The following is a 23,583-nucleotide window of genomic DNA, read 5'->3' as shown; positions in this document are numbered from 1 at the left end:
GGCTTTTTCAACTCTTTAAGGTCCACCAAAGAGGAAACCTCACACTGTACCAGTTGGACATGTAGAGCTACCAACACGTATGTCTGTTAACAACATTGGCATGCGTACTGCATTTTGGACACGTGGATGGTAAAAGGCCACGGGTTGGTCCCACCAATGGTTAGAACAATTTGAATTGCTTTTTGAGAAAATCTATTGTGATGTCACATAGAGAGAGAGAGAAAGGAAAGGCTGAGTGGCTTTAATTGTTGTTTTTTTTGTCATCATTAACAAGGACATAGACAAAATAATTAATGACAAGGAAGTCACAGGTAGGCAGATGTAAAGCTGGAAGTTCAGCTTAATCCAAAAGTCTGCCTGACGATGAGTGAACGGTGCTCAAGAGCTGACGGTCATGTAAAGTTCAACGCCTGAACAGGGACTTGAACCCTGGACCCTCAGATTAAAAGTCTGATGCTCTACCGACTGAGCTATCCAGGCTACGTTTAGCCTTGCTCTGTGATTCAGAACATGTCCAGATATTCTTGACCTCTGACATGGGAAGCATTTGACAGTCTTGACACAAAAAGGTCCACATGTTCTGGTGTGGTCACGAATAACCCACATTCTGGTCTTTCTTCACTCATGAATAACGGCCAGCCAGAACTCATGTAAAAGCCTTCATCCATTAGCATAACATCGCTGTCCCTGATGGTCTAGTGGCTAGGATTCGGCGCTCTCACCGCCGCGGCCCGGGTTCGATTCCCGGTCAGGGAAAACAGAAAACTTTTTGCTCATCATGACATTAAAGGCAGTAATATCCTGGAAAAAAAGAAGCTTCCTTCGAACCGGATTTGAACCGGTGGCCTAAGGATTGCTGCTTTAACCTCTACAGTCCTCCGCTCTACCATCTGAGCTACCGAAGGATTCTGACGCACATGCAGCATAGATCCAGAAACAAGGACGTTGACAAAGATACCAGTTCGGTTGTGGCTTTTTCAACTCTTTAAGGTCCACCAAAGAGGAAACCTCACACTGTACCAGTTGGACATGTAGAGCTACCAACACGTATGTCTGTTAACAACATTGGCATGCGTACTGCATTTTGGACACGTGGATGGTAAAAGGCCACGGGTTGGTCCCACCAATGGTTAGAACAATTTGAATTGCTTTTTGAGAAAATCTATTGTGATGTCACATAGAGAGAGAGAGAAAGGAAAGGCTGAGTGGCTTTAATTGTTGTTTTTTTTGTCATCATTAACAAGGACATAGACAAAATAATTAATGACAAGGAAGTCACAGGTAGGCAGATGTAAAGCTGGAAGTTCAGCTTAATCCAAAAGTCTGCCTGACGATGAGTGAACGGTGCTCAAGAGCTGACGGTCATGTAAAGTTCAACGCCTGAACAGGGACTTGAACCCTGGACCCTCAGATTAAAAGTCTGATGCTCTACCGACTGAGCTATCCAGGCTACGTTTAGCCTTGCTCTGTGATTCAGAACATGTCCAGATATTCTTGACCTCTGACATGGGAAGCATTTGACAGTCTTGACACAAAAAGGTCCACATGTTCTGGTGTGGTCACGAATAACCCACATTCTGGTCTTTCTTCACTCATGAATAACGGCCAGCCAGAACTCATGTAAAAGCCTTCATCCATTAGCATAACATCGCTGTCCCTGATGGTCTAGTGGCTAGGATTCGGCGCTCTCACCGCCGCGGCCCGGGTTCGATTCCCGGTCAGGGAAAACAGAAAACTTTTTGCTCATCATGACATTAAAGGCAGTAATATCCTGGAAAAAAAGAAGCTTCCTTCGAACCGGATTTGAACCGGTGGCCTAAGGATTGCTGCTTTAACCTCTACAGTCCTCCGCTCTACCATCTGAGCTACCGAAGGATTCTGACGCACATGCAGCATAGATCCAGAAACAAGGACGTTGACAAAGATACCAGTTCGGTTGTGGCTTTTTCAACTCTTTAAGGTCCACCAAAGAGGAAACCTCACACTGTACCAGTTGGACATGTAGAGCTACCAACACGTATGTCTGTTAACAACATTGGCATGCGTACTGCATTTTGGACACGTGGATGGTAAAAGGCCACGGGTTGGTCCCACCAATGGTTAGAACAATTTGAATTGCTTTTTGAGAAAATCTATTGTGATGTCACATAGAGAGAGAGAGAAAGGAAAGGCTGAGTGGCTTTAATTGTTGTTTTTTTTGTCATCATTAACAAGGACATAGACAAAATAATTAATGACAAGGAAGTCACAGGTAGGCAGATGTAAAGCTGGAAGTTCAGCTTAATCCAAAAGCCTGCCTGACGATGAGTGAACGGTGCTCAAGAGCTGACGGTCATGTAAAGTTCAACGCCTGAACAGGGACTTGAACCCTGGACCCTCAGATTAAAAGTCTGATGCTCTACCGACTGAGCTATCCAGGCTACGTTTAGCCTTGCTCTGTGATTCAGAACATGTCCAGATATTCTTGACCTCTGACATGGGAAGCATTTGACAGTCTTGACACAAAAAGGTCCACATGTTCTGGTGTGGTCACGAATAACCCACATTCTGGTCTTTCTTCACTCATGAATAACGGCCAGCCAGAACTCATGTAAAAGCCTTCATCCATTAGCATAACATCGCTGTCCCTGATGGTCTAGTGGCTAGGATTCGGCGCTCTCACCGCCGCGGCCCGGGTTCGATTCCCGGTCAGGGAAAACAGAAAACTTTTTGCTCATCATGACATTAAAGGCAGTAATATCCTGGAAAAAAAGAAGCTTCCTTCGAACCGGATTTGAACCGGTGGCCTAAGGATTGCTGCTTTAACCTCTACAGTCCTCCACTCTACCATCTGAGCTACCGAAGGATTCTGACGCACATGCAACATAGATCCAGAAACAAGGACGTTGACAAAGATACCAGTTCGGTTGTGGCTTTTTCAACTCTTTAAGGTCCACCAAAGAGGAAACCTCACACTGTACCAGTTGGACATGTAGAGCTACCAACACGTATGTCTGTTAACAACATTGGCATGCGTACTGCATTTTGGACACGTGGATGGTAAAAGGCCACGGGTTGGTCCCACCAATGGTTAGAACAATTTGAATTGCTTTTTGAGAAAATCTATTGTGATGTCACATAGAGAGAGAGAGAAAGGAAAGGCTGAGTGGCTTTAATTGTTGTTTTTTTTGTCATCATTAACAAGGACATAGACAAAATAATTAATGACAAGGAAATCACAGGTAGGCAGACGTAAAGCTGGAAGTTCAGCTTAATCCAAAAGCCTGCCTGACGATGACTGAACGGTGCTCAAGAGCTGACGGTCATGTAAAGTTCAACGCCTGAACAGGGACTTGAACCCTGGACCCTCAGATTAAAAGTCTGATGCTCTACCGACTGAGCTATCCAGGCTACGTTTAGCCTTGCTCTGTGATTCAGAACATGTCCAGATATTCTTGACCTCTGACATGGGAAGCATTTGACAGTCTTGACACAAAAAGGTCCACATGTTCTGGTGTGGTCACGAATAACCCACATTCTGGTCTTTCTTCACTCATGAATAACGGCCAGCCAGAACTCATGTAAAAGTCTTCATTCATTAGCATAACATAGCTGTCCCTGATGGTCTAGTGGCTAGGATTCGGCGCTCTCACCGCCGTGGCCCGGGTTCGATTCCCGGTCAGGGAAAACAGAAAACTTTTTGCTCATCATGACATTAAGGGCAGTAATATCCTGGAAAAAAAAGAAGCTTCCTTCGAACCGGATTTGAACCGGTGGCCTAAGGATTGCTGCTTTAACCTCTACAGTCCTCCGCTCTACCATCTGAGCTACCGAAGGATTCTGACGCACATGCAGCATAGATCCAGAAACAAGGACGTTGACAAAGATACCAGTTCGGTTGTGGCTTTTTCAACTCTTTAAGGTCCACCAAAGAGGAAACCTCACACTGTACCAGTTGGACATGTAGAGCTACCAACACGTATGTCTGTTAACAACATTGGCATGCGTACTGCATTTTGGACACGTGGATGGTAAAAGGCCACGGGTTGGTCCCACCAATGGTTAGAACAATTTGAATTGCTTTTTGAGAAAATCTATTGTGATGTCACATAGAGAGAGAGAGAAAGGAAAGGCTGAGTGGCTTTAATTGGTGTTTTTTTTTTCATCATTAACAAGGACATAGACAAAATAATTAATGACAAGGAAGTCACAGGTAGGCAGATGTAAAGCTGGAAGTTCAGCTTAATCCAAAAGTCTGCCTGACGATGAGTGAACGGTGCTCAAGAGCTGACGGTCATGTAAAGTTCAACGCCTGAACAGGGACTTGAACCCTGGACCCTCAGATTAAAAGTCTGATGCTCTACCGACTGAGCTATCCAGGCTACGTTTAGCCTTGCTCTGTGATTCAGAACATGTCCAGATATTCTTGACCTCTGACATGGGAAGCATTTGACAGTCTTGACACAAAAAGGTCCACATGTTCTGGTGTGGTCACGAATAACCCACATTCTGGTCTTTCTTCACTCATGAATAACGGCCAGCCAGAACTCATGTAAAAGCCTTCATCCATTAGCATAACATCGCTGTCCCTGATAGTCTAGTGGCTAGGATTCGGCGCTCTCACCGCCGCGGCCCGGGTTCGATTCCCGGTCAGGGAAAACAGAAAACTTTTTGCTCATCATGACATTAAAGGCAGTAATATCCTGGAAAAAAAGAAGCTTCCTTCGAACCGGATTTGAACCGGTGGCCTAAGGATTGCTGCTTTAACCTCTACAGTCCTCCGCTCTACCATCTGAGCTACCGAAGAATTCTGACGCACATGCAGCATAGATCCAGAAACAAGGACGTTGACAAAGATACCAGTTCGGTTGTGGCTTTTTCAACTCTTTAAGGTCCACCAAAGAGGAAACCTCACACTGTACCAGTTGGACATGTAGAGCTACCAACACGTATGTCTGTTAACAACATTGGCATGCGTACTGCATTTTGGACACGTGGATGGTAAAAGGCCACGGGTTGGTCCCACCAATGGTTAGAACAATTTGAATTGCTTTTCGAGAAAATCTATTGTGATGTCACATAGAGAGAGAGAGAAAGGAAAGGCTGAGTGGCTTTAATTGGTGTTTTTTTTTTCATCATTAACAAGGACATAGACAAAATAATTAATGACAAGGAAGTCACAGGTAGGCAGATGTAAAGCTGGAAGTTCAGCTTAATCCAAAAGTCTGCCTGACGATGAGTGAACGGTGCTCAAGAGCTGACGGTCATGTAAAGTTCAACGCCTGAACAGGGACTTGAACCCTGGACCCTCAGATTAAAAGTCTGATGCTCTACCGACTGAGCTATCCAGGCTACGTTTAGCCTTGCTCTGTGATTCAGAACATGTCCAGATATTCTTGACCTCTGACATGGGAAGCATTTGACAGTCTTGACACAAAAAGGTCCACATGTTCTGGTGTGGTCACGAATAACCCACATTCTGGTCTTTCTTCACTCATGAATAACGGCCAGCCAGAACTCATGTAAAAGCCTTCATCCATTAGCATAACATCGCTGTCCCTGATGGTCTAGTGGCTAGGATTCGGCGCTCTCACCGCCGCGGCCCGGGTTCGATTCCCGGTCAGGGAAAACAGAAAACTTTTTGCTCATCATGACATTAAAGGCAGTAATATCCTGGAAAAAAAGAAGCTTCCTTCGAACCGGATTTGAACCGGTGGCCTAAGGATTGCTGCTTTAACCTCTACAGTCCTCCGCTCTACCATCTGAGCTACCGAAGGATTCTGACGCACATGCAGCATAGATCCAGAAACAAGGACGTTGACAAAGATACCAGTTCGGTTGTGGCTTTTTCAACTCTTTAAGGTCCACCAAAGAGGAAACCTCACACTGTACCAGTTGGACATGTAGAGCTACCAACACGTATGTCTGTTAACAACATTGGCATGCGTACTGCATTTTGGACACGTGGATGGTAAAAGGCCACGGGTTGGTCCCACCAATGGTTAGAACAATTTGAATTGCTTTTTGAGAAAATCTATTGTGATGTCACATAGAGAGAGAGAGAAAGGAAAGGCTGAGTGGCTTTAATTGTTGTTTTTTTTGTCATCATTAACAAGGACATAGACAAAATAATTAATGACAAGGAAGTCACAGGTAGGCAGATGTAAAGCTGGAAGTTCAGCTTAATCCAAAAGCCTGCCTGACGATGAGTGAACGGTGCTCAAGAGCTGACGGTCATGTAAAGTTCAACGCCTGAACAGGGACTTGAACCCTGGACCCTCAGATTAAAAGTCTGATGCTCTACCGACTGAGCTATCCAGGCTACGTTTAGCCTTGCTCTGTGATTCAGAACATGTCCAGATATTCTTGACCTCTGACATGGGAAGCATTTGACAGTCTTGACACAAAAAGGTCCACATGTTCTGGTGTGGTCACGAATAACCCACATTCTGGTCTTTCTTCACTCATGAATAACGGCCAGCCAGAACTCATGTAAAAGCCTTCATCCATTAGCATAACATCGCTGTCCCTGATGGTCTAGTGGCTAGGATTCGGCGCTCTCACCGCCGCGGCCCGGGTTCGATTCCCGGTCAGGGAAAACAGAAAACTTTTTGCTCATCATGACATTAAAGGCAGTAATATCCTGGAAAAAAAGAAGCTTCCTTCGAACCGGATTTGAACCGGTGGCCTAAGGATTGCTGCTTTAACCTCTACAGTCCTCCGCTCTACCATCTGAGCTACCGAAGGATTCTGACGCACATGCAGCATAGATCCAGAAACAAGGACGTTGACAAAGATACCAGTTCGGTTGTGGCTTTTTCAACTCTTTAAGGTCCACCAAAGAGGAAACCTCACACTGTACCAGTTGGACATGTAGAGCTACCAACACGTATGTCTGTTAACAACATTGGCATGCGTACTGCATTTTGGACACGTGGATGGTAAAAGGCCACGGGTTGGTCCCACCAATGGTTAGAACAATTTGAATTGCTTTTTGAGAAAATCTATTGTGATGTCACATAGAGAGAGAGAGAAAGGAAAGGCTGAGTGGCTTTAATTGTTGTTTTTTTTGTCATCATTAACAAGGACATAGACAAAATAATTAATGACAAGGAAGTCACAGGTAGGCAGACGTAAAGCTGGAAGTTCAGCTTAATCCAAAAGCCTGCCTGACGATGAGTGAACGGTGCTCAAGAGCTGACGGTCATGTAAAGTTCAACGCCTGAACAGGGACTTGAACCCTGGACCCTCAGATTAAAAGTCTGATGCTCTACCGACTGAGCTATCCAGGCTACGTTTAGCCTTGCTCTGTGATTCAGAACATGTCCAGATATTCTTGACCTCTGACATGGGAAGCATTTGACAGTCTTGACACAAAAAGGTCCACATGTTCTGGTGTGGTCACGAATAACCCACATTCTGGTCTTTCTTCACTCATGAATAACGGCCAGCCAGAACTCATGTAAAAGCCTTCATCCATTAGCATAACATCGCTGTCCCTGATGGTCTAGTGGCTAGGATTCGGCGCTCTCACCGCCGCGGCCCGGGTTCGATTCCCGGTCAGGGAAAACAGAAAACTTTTTGCTCATCATGACATTAAAGGCAGTAATATCCTGGAAAAAAAGAAGCTTCCTTCGAACCGGATTTGAACCGGTGGCCTAAGGATTGCTGCTTTAACCTCTACAGTCCTCCGCTCTACCATCTGAGCTACCGAAGGATTCTGACGCACATGCAGCATAGATCCAGAAACAAGGACGTTGACAAAGATACCAGTTCGGTTGTGGCTTTTTCAACTCTTTAAGGTCCACCAAAGAGGAAACCTCACACTGTACCAGTTGGACATGTAGAGCTACCAACACGTATGTCTGTTAACAACATTGGCATGCGTACTGCATTTTGGACACGTGGATGGTAAAAGGCCACGGGTTGGTCCCACCAATGGTTAGAACAATTTGAATTGCTTTTTGAGAAAATCTATTGTGATGTCACATAGAGAGAGAGAGAAAGGAAAGGCTGAGTGGCTTTAATTGTTGTTTTTTTTGTCATCATTAACAAGGACATAGACAAAATAATTAATGACAAGGAAGTCACAGGTAGGCAGACGTAAAGCTGGAAGTTCAGCTTAATCCAAAAGCCTGCCTGACGATGAGTGAACGGTGCTCAAGAGCTGACGGTCATGTAAAGTTCAACGCCTGAACAGGGACTTGAACCCTGGACCCTCAGATTAAAAGTCTGATGCTCTACCGACTGAGCTATCCAGGCTACGTTTAGCCTTGCTCTGTGATTCAGAACATGTCCAGATATTCTTGACCTCTGACATGGGAAGCATTTGACAGTCTTGACACAAAAAGGTCCACATGTTCTGGTGTGGTCACGAATAACCCACATTCTGGTCTTTCTTCACTCATGAATAACGGCCAGCCAGAACTCATGTAAAAGCCTTCATCCATTAGCATAACATCGCTGTCCCTGATGGTCTAGTGGCTAGGATTCGGCGCTCTCACCGCCGCGGCCCGGGTTCGATTCCCGGTCAGGGAAAACAGAAAACTTTTTGCTCATCATGACATTAAAGGCAGTAATATCCTGGAAAAAAAGAAGCTTCCTTCGAACCGGATTTGAACCGGTGGCCTAAGGATTGCTGCTTTAACCTCTACAGTCCTCCGCTCTACCATCTGAGCTACCGAAGGATTCTGACGCACATGCAGCATAGATCCAGAAACAAGGACGTTGACAAAGATACCAGTTCGGTTGTGGCTTTTTCAACTCTTTAAGGTCCACCAAAGAGGAAACCTCACACTGTACCAGTTGGACATGTAGAGCTACCAACACGTATGTCTGTTAACAACATTGGCATGCGTACTGCATTTTGGACACGTGGATGGTAAAAGGCCACGGGTTGGTCCCACCAATGGTTAGAACAATTTGAATTGCTTTTTGAGAAAATCTATTGTGATGTCACATAGAGAGAGAGAGAAAGGAAAGGCTGAGTGGCTTTAATTGGTGTTTTTTTTTCATCATTAACAAGGACATAGACAAAATAATTAATGACAAGGAAGTCACAGGTAGGCAGATGTAAAGCTGGAAGTTCAGCTTAATCCAAAAGTCTGCCTGACGATGAGTGAACGGTGCTCAAGAGCTGACGGTCATGTAAAGTTCAACGCCTGAACAGGGACTTGAACCCTGGACCCTCAGATTAAAAGTCTGATGCTCTACCGACTGAGCTATCCAGGCTACGTTTAGCCTTGCTCTGTGATTCAGAACATGTCCAGATATTCTTGACCTCTGACATGGGAAGCATTTGACAGTCTTGACACAAAAAGGTCCACATGTTCTGGTGTGGTCACGAATAACCCACATTCTGGTCTTTCTTCACTCATGAATAACGGCCAGCCAGAACTCATGTAAAAGCCTTCATCCATTAGCATAACATCGCTGTCCCTGATGGTCTAGTGGCTAGGATTCGGCGCTCTCACCGCCGCGGCCCGGGTTCGATTCCCGGTCAGGGAAAACAGAAAACTTTTTGCTCATCATGACATTAAAGGCAGTAATATCCTGGAAAAAAAGAAGCTTCCTTCGAACCGGATTTGAACCGGTGGCCTAAGGATTGCTGCTTTAACCTCTACAGTCCTCCGCTCTACCATCTGAGCTACCGAAGGATTCTGACGCACATGCAGCATAGATCCAGAAACAAGGACGTTGACAAAGATACCAGTTCGGTTGTGGCTTTTTCAACTCTTTAAGGTCCACCAAAGAGGAAACCTCACACTGTACCAGTTGGACATGTAGAGCTACCAACACGTATGTCTGTTAACAACATTGGCATGCGTACTGCATTTTGGACACGTGGATGGTAAAAGGCCACGGGTTGGTCCCACCAATGGTTAGAACAATTTGAATTGCTTTTTGAGAAAATCTATTGTGATGTCACATAGAGAGAGAGAGAAAGGAAAGGCTGAGTGGCTTTAATTGTTGTTTTTTTTGTCATCATTAACAAGGACATAGACAAAATAATTAATGACAAGGAAGTCACAGGTAGGCAGACGTAAAGCTGGAAGTTCAGCTTAATCCAAAAGCCTGCCTGACGATGAGTGAACGGTGCTCAAGAGCTGACGGTCATGTAAAGTTCAACGCCTGAACAGGGACTTGAACCCTGGACCCTCAGATTAAAAGTCTGATGCTCTACCGACTGAGCTATCCAGGCTACATTTAGCCTTGCTCTGTGATTCAGAACATGTCCAGATATTCTTGACCTCTGACATGGGAAGCATTTGACAGTCTTGACACAAAAAGGTCCACATGTTCTGGTGTGGTCACGAATAACCCACATTCTGGTCTTTCTTCACTCATGAATAACGGCCAGCCAGAACTCATGTAAAAGCCTTCATCCATTAGCATAACATCGCTGTCCCTGATGGTCTAGTGGCTAGGATTCGGCGCTCTCACCACCGCGGCCCGGGTTCGATTCCCGGTCAGGGAAAACAGAAAACTTTTTGCTCATCATGACATTAAAGGCAGTAATATCCTGGAAAAAAAGAAGCTTCCTTCGAACCGGATTTGAACCGGTGGCCTAAGGATTGCTGCTTTAACCTCTACAGTCCTCCGCTCTACCATCTGAGCTACCGAAGGATTCTGACGCACATGCAGCATAGATCCAGAAACAAGGACGTTGACAAAGATACCAGTTCGGTTGTGGCTTTTTCAACTCTTTAAGGTCCACCAAAGAGGAAACCTCACACTGTACCAGTTGGACATGTAGAGCTACCAACACGTATGTCTGTTAACAACATTGGCATGCGTACTGCATTTTGGACACGTGGATGGTAAAAGGCCACGGGTTGGTCCCACCAATGGTTAGAACAATTTGAATTGCTTTTTGAGAAAATCTATTGTGATGTCACATAGAGAGAGAGAGAAAGGAAAGGCTGAGTGGCTTTAATTGTTGTTTTTTTTTTCATCATTAACAAGGACATAGACAAAATAATTAATGACAAGGAAGTCACAGGTAGGCAGATGTAAAGCTGGAAGTTCAGCTTAATCCAAAAGTCTGCCTGACGATGAGTGAACGGTGCTCAAGAGCTGACGGTCATGTAAAGTTCAACGCCTGAACAGGGACTTGAACCCTGGACCCTCAGATTAAAAGTCTGATGCTCTACCGACTGAGCTATCCAGGCTACGTTTAGCCTTGCTCTGTGATTCAGAACATGTCCAGATATTCTTGACCTCTGACATGGGAAGCATTTGACAGTCTTGACACAAAAAGGTCCACATGTTCTGGTGTGGTCACGAATAACCCACATTCTGGTCTTTCTTCACTCATGAATAACGGCCAGCCAGAACTCATGTAAAAGCCTTCATCCATTAGCATAACATCGCTGTCCCTGATGGTCTAGTGGCTAGGATTCGGCGCTCTCACCGCCGCGGCCCGGGTTCCATTCCCGGTCAGGGAAAACAGAAAACTTTTTGCTCATCATGACATTAAAGGCAGTAATATCCTGGAAAAAAAGAAGCTTCCTTCGAACCGGATTTGAACCGGTGGCCTAAGGATTGCTGCTTTAACCTCTACAGTCCTCCGCTCTACCATCTGAGCTACCGAAGGATTCTGACGCACATGCAGCATAGATCCAGAAACAAGGACGTTGACAAAGATACCAGTTCGGTTGTGGCTTTTTCAACTCTTTAAGGTCCACCAAAGAGGAAACCTCACACTGTACCAGTTGGACATGTAGAGCTACCAACACGTATGTCTGTTAACAACATTGGCATGCGTACTGCATTTTGGACACGTGGATGGTAAAAGGCCACGGGTTGGTCCCACCAATGGTTAGAACAATTTGAATTGCTTTTTGAGAAAATCTATTGTGATGTCACATAGAGAGAGAGAGAAAGGAAAGGCTGAGTGGCTTTAATTGTTGTTTTTTTTGTCATCATTAACAAGGACATAGACAAAATAATTAATGACAAGGAAGTCACAGGTAGGCAGACGTAAAGCTGGAAGTTCAGCTTAATCCAAAAGCCTGCCTGACGATGAGTGAACGGTGCTCAAGAGCTGACGGTCATGTAAAGTTCAACGCCTGAACAGGGACTTGAACCCTGGACCCTCAGATTAAAAGTCTGATGCTCTACCGACTGAGCTATCCAGGCTACATTTAGCCTTGCTCTGTGATTCAGAACATGTCCAGATATTCTTGACCTCTGACATGGGAAGCATTTGACAGTCTTGACACAAAAAGGTCCACATGTTCTGGTGTGGTCACGAATAACCCACATTCTGGTCTTTCTTCACTCATGAATAACGGCCAGCCAGAACTCATGTAAAAGCCTTCATCCATTAGCATAACATCGCTGTCCCTGATGGTCTAGTGGCTAGGATTCGGCGCTCTCACCACCGCGGCCCGGGTTCGATTCCCGGTCAGGGAAAACAGAAAACTTTTTGCTCATCATGACATTAAAGGCAGTAATATCCTGGAAAAAAAGAAGCTTCCTTCGAACCGGATTTGAACCGGTGGCCTAAGGATTGCTGCTTTAACCTCTACAGTCCTCCGCTCTACCATCTGAGCTACCGAAGGATTCTGACGCACATGCAGCATAGATCCAGAAACAAGGACGTTGACAAAGATACCAGTTCGGTTGTGGCTTTTTCAACTCTTTAAGGTCCACCAAAGAGGAAACCTCACACTGTACCAGTTGGACATGTAGAGCTACCAACACGTATGTCTGTTAACAACATTGGCATGCGTACTGCATTTTGGACACGTGGATGGTAAAAGGCCACGGGTTGGTCCCACCAATGGTTAGAACAATTTGAATTGCTTTTTGAGAAAATCTATTGTGATGTCACATAGAGAGAGAGAGAAAGGAAAGGCTGAGTGGCTTTAATTGTTGTTTTTTTTTGTCATCATTAACAAGGACATAGACAAAATAATTAATGACAAGGAAGTCACAGGTAGGCAGACGTAAAGCTGGAAGTTCAGCTTAATCCAAAAGCCTGCCTGACGATGAGTGAACGGTGCTCAAGAGCTGACGGTCATGTAAAGTTCAACGCCTGAACAGGGACTTGAACCCTGGACCCTCAGATTAAAAGTCTGATGCTCTACCGACTGAGCTATCCAGGCTACATTTAGCCTTGCTCTGTGATTCAGAACATGTCCAGATATTCTTGACCTCTGACATGGGAAGCATTTGACAGTCTTGACACAAAAAGGTCCACATGTTCTGGTGTGGTCACGAATAACCCACATTCTGGTCTTTCTTCACTCATGAATAACGGCCAGCCAGAACTCATGTAAAGGCCTTCATCCATTAGCGTAACATCGCTGTCCCTGATGGTCTAGTGGCTAGGATTCGGCGCTCTCACCACCGCGGCCCGGGTTCGATTCCCGGTCAGGGAAAACAGAAAACTTTTTGCTCATCATGACATTAAAGGCAGTAATATCCTGGAAAAAAAGAAGCTTCCTTCGAACCGGATTTGAACCGGTGGCCTAAGGATTGCTGCTTTAACCTCTACAGTCCTCCGCTCTACCATCTGAGCTACCGAAGGATTCTGACGCACATGCAGCATAGATCCAGAAACAAGGACGTTGACAAAGATACCAGTTCGGTTGTGGCTTTTTCAACTCTTTAAGGTCCACCAAAGAGGAAACCTCACACTGTACCAGTTGGACATGTAGAGCTACCAACACGTATGTCTGTTAACAACATTGGCATGCGTACTGCATTTTGGACACGTGGATGGTAAAAGGCCACAGGTTGGTCCCACCAATGGTTAGAACAATTTGAATTGCTTTTTGAGAAAATCTATTGTGATGTCACATAGAGAGAGAGAGAGAAAGGAAAGGCTGAGTGGCTTTAATTGGTGTTTTTTTTTCATCATTAACAAGGACATAGACAAAATAATTAATGACAAGGAAGTCACAGGTAGGCAGATGTAAAGCTGGAAGTTCAGCTTAATCCAAAAGTCTGCCTGACGATGAGTGAACGGTGCTCAAGAGCTGACGGTCATGTAAAGTTCAACGCCTGAACAGGGACTTGAACCCTGGACCCTCAGATTAAAAGTCTGATGCTCTACCGACTGAGCTATCCAGGCTACGTTTAGCCTTGCTCTGTGATTCAGAACATGTCCAGATATTCTTGACCTCTGACATGGGAAGCATTTGACAGTCTTGACACAAAAAGGTCCACATGTTCTGGTGTGGTCACGAATAACCCACATTCTGGTCTTTCTTCACTCATGAATAACGGCCAGCCAGAACTCATGTAAAAGCCTTCATCCATTAGCATAACATCGCTGTCCCTGATGGTCTAGTGGCTAGGATTCGGCGCTCTCACCGCCGCGGCCCGGGTTCGATTCCCGGTCAGGGAAAACAGAAAACTTTTTGCTCATCATGACATTAAAGGCAGTAATATCCTGGAAAAAAAGAAGCTTCCTTCGAACCGGATTTGAACCGGTGGCCTAAGGATTGCTGCTTTAACCTCTACAGTCCTCCGCTCTACCATCTGAGCTACCGAAGGATTCTGACGCACATGCAGCATAGATCCAGAAACAAGGACGTTGACAAAGATACCAGTTCGGTTGTGGCTTTTTCAACTCTTTAAGGTCCACCAAAGAGGAAACCTCACACTGTACCAGTTGGACATGTAGAGCTACCAACACGTATGTCTGTTAACAACATTGGCATGCGTACTGCATTTTGGACACGTGGATGGTAAAAGGCCACGGGTTGGTCCCACCAATGGTTAGAACAATTTGAATTGCTTTTTGAGAAAATCTATTGTGATGTCACATAGAGAGAGAGAGAAAGGAAAGGCTGAGTGGCTTTAATTGTTGTTTTTTTTGTCATCATTAACAAGGACATAGACAAAATAATTAATGACAAGGAAGTCACAGGTAGGCAGACGTAAAGCTGGAAGTTCAGCTTAATCCAAAAGCCTGCCTGACGATGAGTGAACGGTGCTCAAGAGCTGACGGTCATGTAAAGTTCAACGCCTGAACAGGGACTTGAACCCTGGACCCTCAGATTAAAAGTCTGATGCTCTACCGACTGAGCTATCCAGGCTACATTTAGCCTTGCTCTGTGATTCAGAACATGTCCAGATATTCTTGACCTCTGACATGGGAAGCATTTGACAGTCTTGACACAAAAAGGTCCACATGTTCTGGTGTGGTCACGAATAACCCACATTCTGGTCTTTCTTCACTCATGAATAACGGCCAGCCAGAACTCATGTAAAAGCCTTCATCCATTAGCATAACATCGCTGTCCCTGATGGTCTAGTGGCTAGGATTCGGCGCTCTCACCACCGCGGCCCGGGTTCGATTCCCGGTCAGGGAAAACAGAAAACTTTTTGCTCATCATGACATTAAAGGCAGTAATATCCTGGAAAAAAAGAAGCTTCCTTCGAACCGGATTTGAACCGGTGGCCTAAGGATTGCTGCTTTAACCTCTACAGTCCTCCGCTCTACCATCTGAGCTACCGAAGGATTCTGACGCGCATGCAGCATAGATCCAGAAACAAGGACGTTGACAAAGATACCAGTTCGGTTGTGGCTTTTTCAACTCTTTAAGGTCCACCAAAGAGGAAACCTCACACTGTACCAGTTGGACATGTAGAGCTACCAACACGTATGTCTGTTAACAACATTGGCATGCGTACTGCATTTTGGACACGTGGATGGTAAAAGGCCACGGGTTGGTCCCACCAATGGTTAGAACAATTTGAATTGCTTTTTGAGAAAATCTATTGTGATGTCACATAGAGAGAGAGAGAAAGGAAAGGCTGAGTGGCTTTAATTGTTGTTTTTTTTTTCATCATTAACAAGGACATAGACAAAATAATTAATGACAAGGAAGTCACAGGTAGGCAGATGTAAAGCTGGAAGTTCAGCTTAATCCAAAAGTCTGCCTGACGATGAGTGAACGGTGCTCAAGAGCTGACGGTCATGTAAAGTTCAACGCCTGAACAGGGACTTGAACCCTGGACCCTCAGATTAAAAGTCTGATGCTCTACCGACTGAGCTATCCAGGCTACGTTTAGCCTTGCTCTGTGATTCAGAACATGTCCAGATATTCTTGACCTCTGACATGGGAAGCATTTGACAGTCTTGACACAAAAAGGTCCACATGTTCTGGTGTGGTCACGAATAACCCACATTCTGGTCTTTCTTCACTCATGAATAACGGCCAGCCAGAACTCATGTAAAAGCCTTCATCCATTAGCATAACATCGCTGTCCCTGATGGTCTAGTGGCTAGGAGTCGGCGCTCTCACCGCCGCGGCCCGGGTTCGATTCCCGGTCAGGGAAAACAGAAAACTTTTTGCTCATCATGACATTAAAGGCAGTAATATCCTGGAAAAAAAGAAGCTTCCTTCGAACCGGATTTGAACCGGTGGCCTAAGGATTGCTGCTTTAACCTCTACAGTCCTCCGCTCTACCATCTGAGCTACCGAAGGATTCTGACGCACATGCAGCATAGATCCAGAAACAAGGACGTTGACAAAGATACCAGTTCGGTTGTGGCTTTTTCAACTCTTTAAGGTCCACCAAAGAGGAAACCTCACACTGTACCAGTTGGACATGTAGAGCTACCAACACGTATGTCTGTTAACAACATTGGCATGCGTACTGCATTTTGGACACGTGGATGGTAAAAGGCCACGGGTTGGTCCCACCAATGGTTAGAACAATTTGAATTGCTTTTTGAGAAAATCTATTGTGATGTCACATAGAGAGAGAGAGAAAGGAAAGGCTGAGTGGCTTTAATTGTTGTTTTTTTTGTCATCATTAACAAGGACATAGACAAAATAATTAATGACAAGGAAGTCACAGGTAGGCAGACGTAAAGCTGGAAGTTCAGCTTAATCCAAAAGCCTGCCTGACGATGAGTGAACGGTGCTCAAGAGCTGACGGTCATGTAAAGTTCAACGCCTGAACAGGGACTTGAACCCTGGACCCTCAGATTAAAAGTCTGATGCTCTACCGACTGAGCTATCCAGGCTACATTTAGCCTTGCTCTGTGATTCAGAACATGTCCAGATATTCTTGACCTCTGACATGGGAAGCATTTGACAGTCTTGACACAAAAAGGTCCACATGTTCTGGTGTGGTCACGAATAACCCACATTCTGGTCTTTCTTCACTCATGAATAACGGCCAGCCAGAACTCATGTAAAAGCCTTCATCCATTAGCATAACATCGCTGTCCCTGATGGTCTAGTGGCTAGCATTCGGCGCTCTCACCACCGCGGCCCGGGTTCGATTCCCGGTCAGGGAAAACAGAAAACTTTTTGCTCATCATGACATTAAAGGCAGTAATATCCTGGAAAAAAAGAAGCTTCCTTCGAACCGGATTTGAACCGGTGGCCTAAGGATTGCTGCTTTAACCTCTACAGTCCTCCGCTCTACCATCTGAGCTACCGAAGGATTCTGACGCACATGCAGCATAGATCCAGAAACAAGGACGTTGACAAAGATACCAGTTCGGTTGTGGCTTTTTCAACTCTTTAAGGTCCACCAAAGAGGAAACCTCACACTGTACCAGTTGGACATGTAGAGCTACCAACACGTATGTCTGTTAACAACATTGGCATGCGTACTGCATTTTGGACACGTGGATGGTAAAAGGCCACGGGTTGGTCCCACCAATGGTTAGAACAATTTGAATTGCTTTTTGAGAAAATCTATTGTGATGTCACATAGAGAGAGAGAGAAAGGAAAGGCTGAGTGGCTTTAATTGGTGTTTTTTTTTTCATCATTAACAAGGACATAGACAAAATAATTAATGACAAGGAAGTCACAGGTAGGCAGATGTAAAGCTGGAAGTTCAGCTTAATCCAAAAGTCTGCCTGACGATGAGTGAACGGTGCTCAAGAGCTGACGGTCATGTAAAGTTCAACGCCTGAACAGGGACTTGAACCCTGGACCCTCAGATTAAAAGTCTGATGCTCTACCGACTGAGCTATCCAGGCTACGTTTAGCCTTGCTCTGTGATTCAGAACATGTCCAGATATTCTTGACCTCTGACATGGGAAGCATTTGACAGTCTTGACACAAAAAGGTCCACATGTTCTGGTGTGGTCACGAATAACCCACATTCTGGTCTTTCTTCACTCATGAATAACGGCCAGCCAGAACTCATGTAAAAGCCTTCATCCATTAGCATAACATCGCTGTCCCTGATGGTCTAGTGGCTAGGATTCGGCGCTCTCACCGCCGCGGCCCGGGTTCGATTCCCGGTCAGGGAAAACAGAAAACTTTTTGCTCATCATGACATTAAAGGCAGTAATATCCTGGAAAAAAAGAAGCTTCCTTCGAACCGGATTTGAACCGGTGGCCTAAGGATTGCTGCTTTAACCTCTACAGTCCTCCGCTCTACCATCTGAGCTACCGAAGGATTCTGACGCACATGCAGCATAGATCCAGAAACAAGGACGTTGACAAAGATACCAGTTCGGTTGTGGCTTTTTCAACTCTTTAAGGTCCACCAAAGAGGAAACCTCACACTGTACCAGTTGGACATGTAGAGCTACCAACACGTATGTCTGTTAACAACATTGGCATGCGTACTGCATTTTGGACACGTGGATGGTAAAAGGCCACGGGTTGGTCCCACCAATGGTTAGAACAATTTGAATTGCTTTTTGAGAAAATCTATTGTGATGTCACATAGAGAGAGAGAGAAAGGAAAGGCTGAGTGGCTTTAATTGTTGTTTTTTTTGTCATCATTAACAAGGACATAGACAAAATAATTAATGACAAGGAAGTCACAGGTAGGCAGACGTAAAGCTGGAAGTTCAGCTTAATCCAAAAGCCTGCCTGACGATGAGTGAACGGTGCTCAAGAGCTGACGGTCATGTAAAGTTCAACGCCTGAACAGGGACTTGAACCCTGGACCCTCAGATTAAAAGTCTGATGCTCTACCGACTGAGCTATCCAGGCTACATTTAGCCTTGCTCTGTGATTCAGAACATGTCCAGATATTCTTGACCTCTGACATGGGAAGCATTTGACAGTCTTGACACAAAAAGGTCCACATGTTCTGGTGTGGTCACGAATAACCCACATTCTGGTCTTTCTTCACTCATGAATAACGGCCAGCCAGAACTCATGTAAAAGCCTTCATCCATTAGCATAACATCGCTGTCCCTGATGGTCTAGTGGCTAGGATTCGGCGCTCTCACCACCGCGGCCCGGGTTCGATTCCCGGTCAGGGAAAACAGAAAACTTTTTGCTCATCATGACATTAAAGGCAGTAATATCCTGGAAAAAAAGAAGCTTCCTTCGAACCGGATTTGAACCGGTGGCCTAAGGATTGCTGCTTTAACCTCTACAGTCCTCCGCTCTACCATCTGAGCTACCGAAGGATTCTGACGCACATGCAGCATAGATCCAGAAACAAGGATGTTGACAAAGATACCAGTTCGGTTGTGGCTTTTTCAACTCTTTAAGGTCCACCAAAGAGGAAACCTCACACTGTACCAGTTGGACATGTAGAGCTACCAACACGTATGTCTGTTAACAACATTGGCATGCGTACTGCATTTTGGACACGTGGATGGTAAAAGGCCACGGGTTGGTCCCACCAATGGTTAGAACAATTTGAATTGCTTTTTGAGAAAATCTATTGTGATGTCACATAGAGAGAGAGAGAAAGGAAAGGCTGAGTGGCTTTAATTGTTGTTTTTTTTTTCATCATTAACAAGGACATAGACAAAATAATTAATGACAAGGAAGTCACAGGTAGGCAGATGTAAAGCTGGAAGTTCAGCTTAATCCAAAAGTCTGCCTGACGATGAGTGAACGGTGCTCAAGAGCTGACGGTCATGTAAAGTTCAACGCCTGAACAGGGACTTGAACCCTGGACCCTCAGATTAAAAGTCTGATGCTCTACCGACTGAGCTATCCAGGCTACGTTTAGCCTTGCTCTGTGATTCAGAACATGTCCAGATATTCTTGACCTCTGACATGGGAAGCATTTGACAGTCTTGACACAAAAAGGTCCACATGTTCTGGTGTGGTCACGAATAACCCACATTCTGGTCTTTCTTCACTCATGAATAACGGCCAGCCAGAACTCATGTAAAAGCCTTCATCCATTAGCATAACATCGCTGTCCCTGATGGTCTAGTGGCTAGGATTCGGCGCTCTCACCGCCGCGGCCCGGGTTCGATTCCCGGTCAGGGAAAACAGAAAACTTTTTGCTCATCATGACATTAAAGGCAGTAATATCCTGGAAAAAAAGAAGCTTCCTTCGAACCGGATTTGAACCGGTGGCCTAAGGATTGCTGCTTTAACCTCTACAGTCCTCCGCTCTACCATCTGAGCTACCGAAGGATTCTGACGCACATGCAGCATAGATCCAGAAACAAGGACGTTGACAAAGATACCAGTTCGGTTGTGGCTTTTTCAACTCTTTAAGGTCCACCAAAGAGGAAACCTCACACTGTACCAGTTGGACATGTAGAGCTACCAACACGTATGTCTGTTAACAACATTGGCATGCGTACTGCATTTTGGACACGTGGATGGTAAAAGGCCACGGGTTGGTCCCACCAATGGTTAGAACAATTTGAATTGCTTTTTGAGAAAATCTATTGTGATGTCACATAGAGAGAGAGAGAAAGGAAAGGCTGAGTGGCTTTAATTGTTGTTTTTTTTGTCATCATTAACAAGGACATAGACAAAATAATTAATGACAAGGAAGTCACAGGTAGGCAGACGTAAAGCTGGAAGTTCAGCTTAATCCAAAAGCCTGCCTGACGATGAGTGAACGGTGCTCAAGAGCTGACGGTCATGTAAAGTTCAACGCCTGAACAGGGACTTGAACCCTGGACCCTCAGATTAAAAGTCTGATGCTCTACCGACTGAGCTATCCAGGCTACATTTAGCCTTGCTCTGTGATTCAGAACATGTCCAGATATTCTTGACCTCTGACATGGGAAGCATTTGACAGTCTTGACACAAAAAGGTCCACATGTTCTGGTGTGGTCACGAATAACCCACATTCTGGTCTTTCTTCACTCATGAATAACGGCCAGCCAGAACTCATGTAAAAGCCTTCATCCATTAGCATAACATCGCTGTCCCTGATGGTCTAGTGGCTAGGATTCGGCGCTCTCACCACCGCGGCCCGGGTTCGATTCCCGGTCAGGGAAAACAGAAAACTTTTTGCTCATCATGACATTAAAGGCAGTAATATCCTGGAAAAAAAGAAGCTTCCTTCGAACCGGATTTGAACCGGTGGCCTAAGGATTGCTGCTTTAACCTCTACAGTCCTCCGCTCTACCATCTGAGCTACCGAAGGATTCTGACGCACATGCAGCATAGATCCAGAAACAAGGACGTTGACAAAGATACCAGTTCGGTTGTGGCTTTTTCAACTCTTTAAGGTCCACCAAAGAGGAAACCTCACACTGTACCAGTTGGACATGTAGAGCTACCAACACGTATGTCTGTTAACAACATTGGCATGCGTACTGCATTTTGGACACGTGGATGGTAAAAGGCCACGGGTTGGTCCCACCAATGGTTAGAACAATTTGAATTGCTTTTTGAGAAAATCTATTGTGATGTCACATAGAGAGAGAGAGAAAGGAAAGGCTGAGTGGCTTTAATTGTTGTTTTTTTTTGTCATCATTAACAAGGACATAGACAAAATAATTAATGACAAGGAAGTCACAGGTAGGCAGACGTAAAGCTGGAAGTTCAGCTTAATCCAAAAGCCTGCCTGACGATGAGTGAACGGTGCTCAAGAGCTGACGGTCATGTAAAGTTCAACGCCTGAACAGGGACTTGAACCCTGGACCCTCAGATTAAAAGTCTGATGCTCTACCGACTGAGCTATCCAGGCTACATTTAGCCTTGCTCTGTGATTCAGAACATGTCCAGATATTCTTGACCTCTGACATGGGAAGCATTTGACAGTCTTGACACAAAAAGGTCCACATGTTCTGGTGTGGTCACGAATAACCCACATTCTGGTCTTTCTTCACTCATGAATAACGGCCAGCCAGAACTCATGTAAAAGCCTTCATCCATTAGCGTAACATCGCTGTCCCTGATGGTCTAGTGGCTAGGATTCGGCGCTCTCACCACCGCGGCCCGGGTTCGATTCCCGGTCAGGGAAAACAGAAAACTTTTTGCTCATCATGACATTAAAGGCAGTAATATCCTGGAAAAAAAGAAGCTTCCTTCGAACCGGATTTGAACCGGTGGCCTAAGGATTGCTGCTTTAACCTCTACAGTCCTCCGCTCTACCATCTGAGCTACCGAAGGATTCTGACGCACATGCAGCATAGATCCAGAAACAAGGACGTTGACAAAGATACCAGTTCGGTTGTGGCTTTTTCAACTCTTTAAGGTCCACCAAAGAGGAAACCTCACACTGTACCAGTTGGACATGTAGAGCTACCAACACGTATGTCTGTTAACAACATTGGCATGCGTACTGCATTTTGGACACGTGGATGGTAAAAGGCCACAGGTTGGTCCCACCAATGGTTAGAACAATTTGAATTGCTTTTTGAGAAAATCTATTGTGATGTCACATAGAGAGAGAGAGAGAAAGGAAAGGCTGAGTGGCTTTAATTGGTGTTTTTTTTTCATCATTAACAAGGACATAGACAAAATAATTAATGACAAGGAAGTCACAGGTAGGCAGATGTAAAGCTGGAAGTTCAGCTTAATCCAAAAGTCTGCCTGACGATGAGTGAACGGTGCTCAAGAGCTGACGGTCATGTAAAGTTCAACGCCTGAACAGGGACTTGAACCCTGGACCCTCAGATTAAAAGTCTGATGCTCTACCGACTGAGCTATCCAGGCTACGTTTAGCCTTGCTCTGTGATTCAGAACATGTCCAGATATTCTTGACCTCTGACATGGGAAGCATTTGACAGTCTTGACACAAAAAGGTCCACATGTTCTGGTGTGGTCACGAATAACCCACATTCTGGTCTTTCTTCACTCATGAATAACGGCCAGCCAGAACTCATGTAAAAGCCTTCATCCATTAGCATAACATCGCTGTCCCTGATGGTCTAGTGGCTAGGATTCGGCGCTCTCACCGCCGCGGCCCGGGTTCGATTCCCGGTCAGGGAAAACAGAAAACTTTTTGCTCATCATGACATTAAAGGCAGTAATATCCTGGAAAAAAAGAAGCTTCCTTCGAACCGGATTTGAACCGGTGGCCTAAGGATTGCTGCTTTAACCTCTACAGTCCTCCGCTCTACCATCTGAGCTACCGAAGGATTCTGACGCACATGCAGCATAGATCCAGAAACAAGGACGTTGACAAAGATACCAGTTCGGTTGTGGCTTTTTCAACTCTTTAAGGTCCACCAAAGAGGAAACCTCACACTGTACCAGTTGGACATGTAGAGCTACCAACACGTATGTCTGTTAACAACATTGGCATGCGTACTGCATTTTGGACACGTGGATGGTAAAAGGCCACGGGTTGGTCCCACCAATGGTTAGAACAATTTGAATTGCTTTTTGAGAAAATCTATTGTGATGTCACATAGAGAGAGAGAGAAAGGAAAGGCTGAGTGGCTTTAATTGTTGTTTTTTTTGTCATCATTAACAAGGACATAGACAAAATAATTAATGACA

General features: G+C 45.1%; 60 non-coding genes across 60 annotated transcripts; 14 read left to right on the top strand and 46 right to left on the bottom strand.

Annotated features, from left to right (window-relative positions):
* Positions 1-407: 407 nt before the first annotated feature.
* On the bottom strand, positions 408-480 carry trnak-uuu (transfer RNA lysine (anticodon UUU)). Its single transcript has one exon. It is a non-coding gene; the product is annotated as a tRNA-Lys (tRNA).
* A 204-nt stretch (positions 481-684) lies between these two features.
* Positions 685-756, top strand: trnae-cuc (transfer RNA glutamic acid (anticodon CUC)). Its single transcript has one exon. It is a non-coding gene; the product is annotated as a tRNA-Glu (tRNA).
* A 62-nt stretch (positions 757-818) lies between these two features.
* On the bottom strand, positions 819-905 carry trnay-gua (transfer RNA tyrosine (anticodon GUA)). Its single transcript is given in 2 exon segments — positions 819-854; positions 869-905. It is a non-coding gene; the product is annotated as a tRNA-Tyr (tRNA).
* Positions 906-1,377: 472 nt separating this feature from the next.
* Positions 1,378-1,450, bottom strand: trnak-uuu (transfer RNA lysine (anticodon UUU)). Its single transcript has one exon. It is a non-coding gene; the product is annotated as a tRNA-Lys (tRNA).
* A 204-nt stretch (positions 1,451-1,654) lies between these two features.
* trnae-cuc (transfer RNA glutamic acid (anticodon CUC)) lies at positions 1,655-1,726 on the top strand. Its single transcript has one exon. It is a non-coding gene; the product is annotated as a tRNA-Glu (tRNA).
* A 62-nt stretch (positions 1,727-1,788) lies between these two features.
* On the bottom strand, positions 1,789-1,875 carry trnay-gua (transfer RNA tyrosine (anticodon GUA)). The gene is given in 2 exon segments: positions 1,789-1,824; positions 1,839-1,875. It is a non-coding gene; the product is annotated as a tRNA-Tyr (tRNA).
* Positions 1,876-2,347: 472 nt separating this feature from the next.
* Positions 2,348-2,420, bottom strand: trnak-uuu (transfer RNA lysine (anticodon UUU)). Its single transcript has one exon. It is a non-coding gene; the product is annotated as a tRNA-Lys (tRNA).
* Positions 2,421-2,624: 204 nt separating this feature from the next.
* trnae-cuc (transfer RNA glutamic acid (anticodon CUC)) lies at positions 2,625-2,696 on the top strand. The gene has a single exon. It is a non-coding gene; the product is annotated as a tRNA-Glu (tRNA).
* A 621-nt stretch (positions 2,697-3,317) lies between these two features.
* trnak-uuu (transfer RNA lysine (anticodon UUU)) lies at positions 3,318-3,390 on the bottom strand. Its single transcript has one exon. It is a non-coding gene; the product is annotated as a tRNA-Lys (tRNA).
* A 204-nt stretch (positions 3,391-3,594) lies between these two features.
* On the top strand, positions 3,595-3,666 carry trnae-cuc (transfer RNA glutamic acid (anticodon CUC)). The gene has a single exon. It is a non-coding gene; the product is annotated as a tRNA-Glu (tRNA).
* Positions 3,667-3,729: 63 nt separating this feature from the next.
* Positions 3,730-3,816, bottom strand: trnay-gua (transfer RNA tyrosine (anticodon GUA)). Its single transcript is given in 2 exon segments — positions 3,730-3,765; positions 3,780-3,816. It is a non-coding gene; the product is annotated as a tRNA-Tyr (tRNA).
* Positions 3,817-4,288: 472 nt separating this feature from the next.
* On the bottom strand, positions 4,289-4,361 carry trnak-uuu (transfer RNA lysine (anticodon UUU)). Its single transcript has one exon. It is a non-coding gene; the product is annotated as a tRNA-Lys (tRNA).
* Positions 4,362-4,565: 204 nt separating this feature from the next.
* Positions 4,566-4,637, top strand: trnae-cuc (transfer RNA glutamic acid (anticodon CUC)). The gene has a single exon. It is a non-coding gene; the product is annotated as a tRNA-Glu (tRNA).
* A 621-nt stretch (positions 4,638-5,258) lies between these two features.
* Positions 5,259-5,331, bottom strand: trnak-uuu (transfer RNA lysine (anticodon UUU)). The gene has a single exon. It is a non-coding gene; the product is annotated as a tRNA-Lys (tRNA).
* Positions 5,332-5,535: 204 nt separating this feature from the next.
* On the top strand, positions 5,536-5,607 carry trnae-cuc (transfer RNA glutamic acid (anticodon CUC)). Its single transcript has one exon. It is a non-coding gene; the product is annotated as a tRNA-Glu (tRNA).
* A 62-nt stretch (positions 5,608-5,669) lies between these two features.
* On the bottom strand, positions 5,670-5,756 carry trnay-gua (transfer RNA tyrosine (anticodon GUA)). The gene is given in 2 exon segments: positions 5,670-5,705; positions 5,720-5,756. It is a non-coding gene; the product is annotated as a tRNA-Tyr (tRNA).
* A 472-nt stretch (positions 5,757-6,228) lies between these two features.
* trnak-uuu (transfer RNA lysine (anticodon UUU)) lies at positions 6,229-6,301 on the bottom strand. Its single transcript has one exon. It is a non-coding gene; the product is annotated as a tRNA-Lys (tRNA).
* Positions 6,302-6,505: 204 nt separating this feature from the next.
* On the top strand, positions 6,506-6,577 carry trnae-cuc (transfer RNA glutamic acid (anticodon CUC)). The gene has a single exon. It is a non-coding gene; the product is annotated as a tRNA-Glu (tRNA).
* A 62-nt stretch (positions 6,578-6,639) lies between these two features.
* On the bottom strand, positions 6,640-6,726 carry trnay-gua (transfer RNA tyrosine (anticodon GUA)). The gene is given in 2 exon segments: positions 6,640-6,675; positions 6,690-6,726. It is a non-coding gene; the product is annotated as a tRNA-Tyr (tRNA).
* Positions 6,727-7,198: 472 nt separating this feature from the next.
* Positions 7,199-7,271, bottom strand: trnak-uuu (transfer RNA lysine (anticodon UUU)). Its single transcript has one exon. It is a non-coding gene; the product is annotated as a tRNA-Lys (tRNA).
* Positions 7,272-7,475: 204 nt separating this feature from the next.
* On the top strand, positions 7,476-7,547 carry trnae-cuc (transfer RNA glutamic acid (anticodon CUC)). The gene has a single exon. It is a non-coding gene; the product is annotated as a tRNA-Glu (tRNA).
* A 62-nt stretch (positions 7,548-7,609) lies between these two features.
* On the bottom strand, positions 7,610-7,696 carry trnay-gua (transfer RNA tyrosine (anticodon GUA)). The gene is given in 2 exon segments: positions 7,610-7,645; positions 7,660-7,696. It is a non-coding gene; the product is annotated as a tRNA-Tyr (tRNA).
* Positions 7,697-8,168: 472 nt separating this feature from the next.
* trnak-uuu (transfer RNA lysine (anticodon UUU)) lies at positions 8,169-8,241 on the bottom strand. Its single transcript has one exon. It is a non-coding gene; the product is annotated as a tRNA-Lys (tRNA).
* Positions 8,242-8,445: 204 nt separating this feature from the next.
* trnae-cuc (transfer RNA glutamic acid (anticodon CUC)) lies at positions 8,446-8,517 on the top strand. The gene has a single exon. It is a non-coding gene; the product is annotated as a tRNA-Glu (tRNA).
* A 62-nt stretch (positions 8,518-8,579) lies between these two features.
* trnay-gua (transfer RNA tyrosine (anticodon GUA)) lies at positions 8,580-8,666 on the bottom strand. Its single transcript is given in 2 exon segments — positions 8,580-8,615; positions 8,630-8,666. It is a non-coding gene; the product is annotated as a tRNA-Tyr (tRNA).
* Positions 8,667-9,137: 471 nt separating this feature from the next.
* trnak-uuu (transfer RNA lysine (anticodon UUU)) lies at positions 9,138-9,210 on the bottom strand. Its single transcript has one exon. It is a non-coding gene; the product is annotated as a tRNA-Lys (tRNA).
* Positions 9,211-9,414: 204 nt separating this feature from the next.
* trnae-cuc (transfer RNA glutamic acid (anticodon CUC)) lies at positions 9,415-9,486 on the top strand. Its single transcript has one exon. It is a non-coding gene; the product is annotated as a tRNA-Glu (tRNA).
* A 62-nt stretch (positions 9,487-9,548) lies between these two features.
* Positions 9,549-9,635, bottom strand: trnay-gua (transfer RNA tyrosine (anticodon GUA)). Its single transcript is given in 2 exon segments — positions 9,549-9,584; positions 9,599-9,635. It is a non-coding gene; the product is annotated as a tRNA-Tyr (tRNA).
* A 472-nt stretch (positions 9,636-10,107) lies between these two features.
* trnak-uuu (transfer RNA lysine (anticodon UUU)) lies at positions 10,108-10,180 on the bottom strand. Its single transcript has one exon. It is a non-coding gene; the product is annotated as a tRNA-Lys (tRNA).
* A 338-nt stretch (positions 10,181-10,518) lies between these two features.
* On the bottom strand, positions 10,519-10,605 carry trnay-gua (transfer RNA tyrosine (anticodon GUA)). The gene is given in 2 exon segments: positions 10,519-10,554; positions 10,569-10,605. It is a non-coding gene; the product is annotated as a tRNA-Tyr (tRNA).
* Positions 10,606-11,077: 472 nt separating this feature from the next.
* trnak-uuu (transfer RNA lysine (anticodon UUU)) lies at positions 11,078-11,150 on the bottom strand. Its single transcript has one exon. It is a non-coding gene; the product is annotated as a tRNA-Lys (tRNA).
* Positions 11,151-11,488: 338 nt separating this feature from the next.
* trnay-gua (transfer RNA tyrosine (anticodon GUA)) lies at positions 11,489-11,575 on the bottom strand. The gene is given in 2 exon segments: positions 11,489-11,524; positions 11,539-11,575. It is a non-coding gene; the product is annotated as a tRNA-Tyr (tRNA).
* Positions 11,576-12,047: 472 nt separating this feature from the next.
* trnak-uuu (transfer RNA lysine (anticodon UUU)) lies at positions 12,048-12,120 on the bottom strand. Its single transcript has one exon. It is a non-coding gene; the product is annotated as a tRNA-Lys (tRNA).
* A 338-nt stretch (positions 12,121-12,458) lies between these two features.
* On the bottom strand, positions 12,459-12,545 carry trnay-gua (transfer RNA tyrosine (anticodon GUA)). The gene is given in 2 exon segments: positions 12,459-12,494; positions 12,509-12,545. It is a non-coding gene; the product is annotated as a tRNA-Tyr (tRNA).
* A 473-nt stretch (positions 12,546-13,018) lies between these two features.
* On the bottom strand, positions 13,019-13,091 carry trnak-uuu (transfer RNA lysine (anticodon UUU)). The gene has a single exon. It is a non-coding gene; the product is annotated as a tRNA-Lys (tRNA).
* Positions 13,092-13,429: 338 nt separating this feature from the next.
* Positions 13,430-13,516, bottom strand: trnay-gua (transfer RNA tyrosine (anticodon GUA)). The gene is given in 2 exon segments: positions 13,430-13,465; positions 13,480-13,516. It is a non-coding gene; the product is annotated as a tRNA-Tyr (tRNA).
* A 473-nt stretch (positions 13,517-13,989) lies between these two features.
* trnak-uuu (transfer RNA lysine (anticodon UUU)) lies at positions 13,990-14,062 on the bottom strand. Its single transcript has one exon. It is a non-coding gene; the product is annotated as a tRNA-Lys (tRNA).
* Positions 14,063-14,266: 204 nt separating this feature from the next.
* Positions 14,267-14,338, top strand: trnae-cuc (transfer RNA glutamic acid (anticodon CUC)). Its single transcript has one exon. It is a non-coding gene; the product is annotated as a tRNA-Glu (tRNA).
* Positions 14,339-14,400: 62 nt separating this feature from the next.
* trnay-gua (transfer RNA tyrosine (anticodon GUA)) lies at positions 14,401-14,487 on the bottom strand. Its single transcript is given in 2 exon segments — positions 14,401-14,436; positions 14,451-14,487. It is a non-coding gene; the product is annotated as a tRNA-Tyr (tRNA).
* Positions 14,488-14,959: 472 nt separating this feature from the next.
* trnak-uuu (transfer RNA lysine (anticodon UUU)) lies at positions 14,960-15,032 on the bottom strand. Its single transcript has one exon. It is a non-coding gene; the product is annotated as a tRNA-Lys (tRNA).
* A 338-nt stretch (positions 15,033-15,370) lies between these two features.
* On the bottom strand, positions 15,371-15,457 carry trnay-gua (transfer RNA tyrosine (anticodon GUA)). The gene is given in 2 exon segments: positions 15,371-15,406; positions 15,421-15,457. It is a non-coding gene; the product is annotated as a tRNA-Tyr (tRNA).
* Positions 15,458-15,929: 472 nt separating this feature from the next.
* On the bottom strand, positions 15,930-16,002 carry trnak-uuu (transfer RNA lysine (anticodon UUU)). Its single transcript has one exon. It is a non-coding gene; the product is annotated as a tRNA-Lys (tRNA).
* Positions 16,003-16,340: 338 nt separating this feature from the next.
* Positions 16,341-16,427, bottom strand: trnay-gua (transfer RNA tyrosine (anticodon GUA)). Its single transcript is given in 2 exon segments — positions 16,341-16,376; positions 16,391-16,427. It is a non-coding gene; the product is annotated as a tRNA-Tyr (tRNA).
* Positions 16,428-16,899: 472 nt separating this feature from the next.
* trnak-uuu (transfer RNA lysine (anticodon UUU)) lies at positions 16,900-16,972 on the bottom strand. Its single transcript has one exon. It is a non-coding gene; the product is annotated as a tRNA-Lys (tRNA).
* A 338-nt stretch (positions 16,973-17,310) lies between these two features.
* trnay-gua (transfer RNA tyrosine (anticodon GUA)) lies at positions 17,311-17,397 on the bottom strand. The gene is given in 2 exon segments: positions 17,311-17,346; positions 17,361-17,397. It is a non-coding gene; the product is annotated as a tRNA-Tyr (tRNA).
* Positions 17,398-17,869: 472 nt separating this feature from the next.
* trnak-uuu (transfer RNA lysine (anticodon UUU)) lies at positions 17,870-17,942 on the bottom strand. The gene has a single exon. It is a non-coding gene; the product is annotated as a tRNA-Lys (tRNA).
* A 204-nt stretch (positions 17,943-18,146) lies between these two features.
* On the top strand, positions 18,147-18,218 carry trnae-cuc (transfer RNA glutamic acid (anticodon CUC)). Its single transcript has one exon. It is a non-coding gene; the product is annotated as a tRNA-Glu (tRNA).
* A 62-nt stretch (positions 18,219-18,280) lies between these two features.
* Positions 18,281-18,367, bottom strand: trnay-gua (transfer RNA tyrosine (anticodon GUA)). The gene is given in 2 exon segments: positions 18,281-18,316; positions 18,331-18,367. It is a non-coding gene; the product is annotated as a tRNA-Tyr (tRNA).
* A 472-nt stretch (positions 18,368-18,839) lies between these two features.
* Positions 18,840-18,912, bottom strand: trnak-uuu (transfer RNA lysine (anticodon UUU)). The gene has a single exon. It is a non-coding gene; the product is annotated as a tRNA-Lys (tRNA).
* Positions 18,913-19,250: 338 nt separating this feature from the next.
* On the bottom strand, positions 19,251-19,337 carry trnay-gua (transfer RNA tyrosine (anticodon GUA)). Its single transcript is given in 2 exon segments — positions 19,251-19,286; positions 19,301-19,337. It is a non-coding gene; the product is annotated as a tRNA-Tyr (tRNA).
* Positions 19,338-19,809: 472 nt separating this feature from the next.
* Positions 19,810-19,882, bottom strand: trnak-uuu (transfer RNA lysine (anticodon UUU)). The gene has a single exon. It is a non-coding gene; the product is annotated as a tRNA-Lys (tRNA).
* Positions 19,883-20,086: 204 nt separating this feature from the next.
* On the top strand, positions 20,087-20,158 carry trnae-cuc (transfer RNA glutamic acid (anticodon CUC)). The gene has a single exon. It is a non-coding gene; the product is annotated as a tRNA-Glu (tRNA).
* Positions 20,159-20,220: 62 nt separating this feature from the next.
* Positions 20,221-20,307, bottom strand: trnay-gua (transfer RNA tyrosine (anticodon GUA)). Its single transcript is given in 2 exon segments — positions 20,221-20,256; positions 20,271-20,307. It is a non-coding gene; the product is annotated as a tRNA-Tyr (tRNA).
* Positions 20,308-20,779: 472 nt separating this feature from the next.
* Positions 20,780-20,852, bottom strand: trnak-uuu (transfer RNA lysine (anticodon UUU)). Its single transcript has one exon. It is a non-coding gene; the product is annotated as a tRNA-Lys (tRNA).
* Positions 20,853-21,190: 338 nt separating this feature from the next.
* On the bottom strand, positions 21,191-21,277 carry trnay-gua (transfer RNA tyrosine (anticodon GUA)). Its single transcript is given in 2 exon segments — positions 21,191-21,226; positions 21,241-21,277. It is a non-coding gene; the product is annotated as a tRNA-Tyr (tRNA).
* Positions 21,278-21,750: 473 nt separating this feature from the next.
* On the bottom strand, positions 21,751-21,823 carry trnak-uuu (transfer RNA lysine (anticodon UUU)). The gene has a single exon. It is a non-coding gene; the product is annotated as a tRNA-Lys (tRNA).
* A 338-nt stretch (positions 21,824-22,161) lies between these two features.
* trnay-gua (transfer RNA tyrosine (anticodon GUA)) lies at positions 22,162-22,248 on the bottom strand. Its single transcript is given in 2 exon segments — positions 22,162-22,197; positions 22,212-22,248. It is a non-coding gene; the product is annotated as a tRNA-Tyr (tRNA).
* Positions 22,249-22,721: 473 nt separating this feature from the next.
* trnak-uuu (transfer RNA lysine (anticodon UUU)) lies at positions 22,722-22,794 on the bottom strand. The gene has a single exon. It is a non-coding gene; the product is annotated as a tRNA-Lys (tRNA).
* A 204-nt stretch (positions 22,795-22,998) lies between these two features.
* Positions 22,999-23,070, top strand: trnae-cuc (transfer RNA glutamic acid (anticodon CUC)). The gene has a single exon. It is a non-coding gene; the product is annotated as a tRNA-Glu (tRNA).
* Positions 23,071-23,132: 62 nt separating this feature from the next.
* On the bottom strand, positions 23,133-23,219 carry trnay-gua (transfer RNA tyrosine (anticodon GUA)). Its single transcript is given in 2 exon segments — positions 23,133-23,168; positions 23,183-23,219. It is a non-coding gene; the product is annotated as a tRNA-Tyr (tRNA).
* Between the last annotated feature and the right edge of the window lie 364 nt (positions 23,220-23,583).

This window comes from Brachyhypopomus gauderio, unplaced genomic scaffold (assembly GCF_052324685.1).
Source record: "Brachyhypopomus gauderio isolate BG-103 unplaced genomic scaffold, BGAUD_0.2 sc94, whole genome shotgun sequence".
In the NCBI taxonomy this organism is placed as follows: Eukaryota; Metazoa; Chordata; class Actinopteri; order Gymnotiformes; family Hypopomidae; genus Brachyhypopomus; species Brachyhypopomus gauderio.
The sequence above is the reverse complement of the archived record's forward strand: the minus strand, read 5'-3'. Positions and strand labels throughout refer to the sequence as shown.